At 33.8% G+C, this 2775-nt stretch overlaps 1 protein-coding gene across 2 annotated transcripts in view; it reads right to left on the bottom strand.

Moving 5' to 3' along the window:
• The window catches only part of LATS1 (large tumor suppressor kinase 1), a 46506-nt gene that overhangs the window by 28440 nt on the left and 15291 nt on the right, over positions 1-2775 (bottom strand). The gene's annotated exons all lie outside the window — the stretch shown is intronic.

Below are 2775 nucleotides of genomic sequence, written 5' to 3'. Positions count from 1 at the left end.
AAAAAAAAAAAAAAAATGGATTTACCTCAAGTGGTTATGATGACAAAAGAATAAAGAGTGCTTTAATAAAGCATATACAAACGCAAGCAGTTACTAAGTGAACAATACAACAGGCAACCTCTGGTTATCAACTCCACCTCCTGGCTCCAATTAATTTTAAAAGATTTTACAAATTAGACTTCAATAAAAGATTTCTTTAGAAGAAAGAGTACTGTTGCTTTAAAAAGGTTTTTAAACCACTATTCCAGAAGACCCCTTTACGCTTCAAAAACAGATGCTTGGGTCTGTTTCCCAAGCTGTGAACTGGGCTTCTAGAGACAGTAAGCTTATCAACAGTGGGCTAGGGAAAGGCTCTCTCAGGTCAACTTGTCTTATTCCTCACTTAATGCAAGAATGTCTTCTACAACACACTGGGAGAATAGTCATCTGAAGGTTTAAATGGGGACTTAAATGTCCCCACCAATACAGAAATCACTAACTCAAGGAAGTCATTCCATTTGTAATCTGTAAGAAGTGTTAGAAATGTTTTCTTCATGTGGAGCTTCGTGAAATCTCGCTCAGTGCCTGGTAAAAGCCTGGTATGGGCCAGTGTTAGACAATTTTGCCTACCTTCTTATCTAGCCATGCTAATACCTCTGGAAGGTAGGCTTGCTGTCTCTACTTTGTAGATGCAGAAACTGAAGTTCAGAGGGTTTGGGTAAATAGTGTGTAAGTGGTACTGCTGGGATTGAAACATTTCTAATTACTGGGAGCCTATTTCTAATCACATTAAATATAATTACCACTCATGTTACATAAAGGTATCTACAGATATATTAATAGATATATAAATATTGCCTTCTTGTCATTTAAGTCTCAGTCCTGTGTTACCTCCTCAAAGAGCCTTTCCCTGGTCACTTAATTATCCTTTTCTTGATAGTCCATATCACTATCTAAAATATCTCGTTTACTTGTTAATTGTCCATTTCCCTCACTGAAATAAACACTCCATGAAAGTAGAGGACCTTGTTTGTCTTGTAACCACTGTCTGTCTACCACCTATAACAAGACCTGGCACACAGTGGGTGCTTAATAAACAAACATATATGTTGAATATATGAAATAAACATGTGCCTCCTAAATATCCCCGCTTACTTTAACCCTTCCCTAACTCTAGTCATGCTCTTCTGGATACACTTTGTCAAAATCCTACAAGTGCTAGAAGAGCACAGCACTTATAATGGAAATACAACAACAAAAAATGTGACTCAAGCATTTGTTCTGTTAATTATTAGCAATATGTACTTGCATATTTCTCTGAAACTGACTCCTGATGCATAAAATGGTTGGAGTTACATCTACCTCAGGATGGAACACGGATTAAAAGGAACAATGCAATACAACTAAAGGAATATATACCCAACTGTGTGAAGATATAGGATGTTTTTTGCAACATCATTTATAACAGCAAAAGATGACATCAGTTCAGATGCTCATCAATGGAGGATTGTTCAAGTAATTCATAGTACATTTATATAATATGTGACTAAGTTAAAAAGAATGATGTGGCTCTATCTGTATGTACAGACAAGAATAGATGCCACATAATGTATTCTTAAGCAAAAAAAGCAAGTTTCAAAATACTATGTAAAAAATAAACCCATTTTCTGTTCTAAAATTAGATCATGCTGTGCTGCTCTGTAAATATGCTAAAAATCACTGAATTGTACACTTTATTAATTTTATTTATTTATTCATTCATTCACTTTGCATGGGGGGAGGGTTTTCCTGCTAGACAAATTCTAAAAGAGCTGTAACATTCAAATTATACACTTTAAATGGATAAACTTTATGGTATATAAATTACATCTTAACAGCTGTTTAAACTTATTTTTTATGTTTGAATTTATATTTATAGAAATTAATTATATATGCACACACATATATTTGCAGCAGGCCTAAGACAGGACACAACCTGTAGCAACCACTAGAGGTATAGTTTCCTATGACTTACATCATTAAACAGTATTCTTGTGGTACAACTGCAAAACTAGTTATGAATCAACCACACTCTACTTTGACAAGCAGCCCACATTTCTCTATTTTGTTAAAAAAAAAAAAAAATGAACTTTGTCATCTGAAAATTACACATATTCTGTCTACAGCATAACCCAATCTATTTATAATTATTTCATGAATGCAATTAGAACTGACATACCTTGTGCTTTTATGAAGGAAGCTGGTCCCTAATGATGAGTATTTTCTTTTCTAAGGATTCCCAAAATATTAATTTAATAGCTTACTAATGAATTTTTCTAGGCTTAATATTTAGCTCACCAGTCTAAAGTTTGCAGAAGTCACCTCTGGCCCTTTCTGAAAGTGAACATATTTTCTATATTCGGTCTTCTAAAACTTACCCATTTCTCCACAATCAAGGATTAACAACACCGGCTGTGCAGTCTAACATATTAGTTCTTTCAGTATCTGGGTTGTAATTCATTTAAAGGATCTAGACATTCCTTTAATATCTCACTTATTTTGGGTTTCAACTCCAAGTTAATCATCATTTTATTTTTATTGTTATTTTACCATTTCCAAGATCATTCTCTTTGATAGAGAAGAAAGAAAAGAAAAGCAGCACAATTTTCCTTCTTCCCGTCAAGATAAAGCATTTGCCTCCATTTTCCTACCATGAGACCTGGTCAATAGCAGCCAGTACAAAAATATGTGTTGAACTTGTAAATGCAGATAACATATCCCTTCTTTTCACTCTTTTTTTTTTTTTTTTTTTTTTTT

Source organism: Propithecus coquereli, unplaced genomic scaffold (genome assembly GCF_000956105.1).
Source record: "Propithecus coquereli isolate 6110/MARCELLA unplaced genomic scaffold, Pcoq_1.0 Scaffold48, whole genome shotgun sequence".
In the NCBI taxonomy this organism is placed as follows: domain Eukaryota; kingdom Metazoa; phylum Chordata; class Mammalia; order Primates; family Indriidae; genus Propithecus; species Propithecus coquereli.
This window is presented reverse-complemented; position numbering and strand designations above follow the sequence as displayed.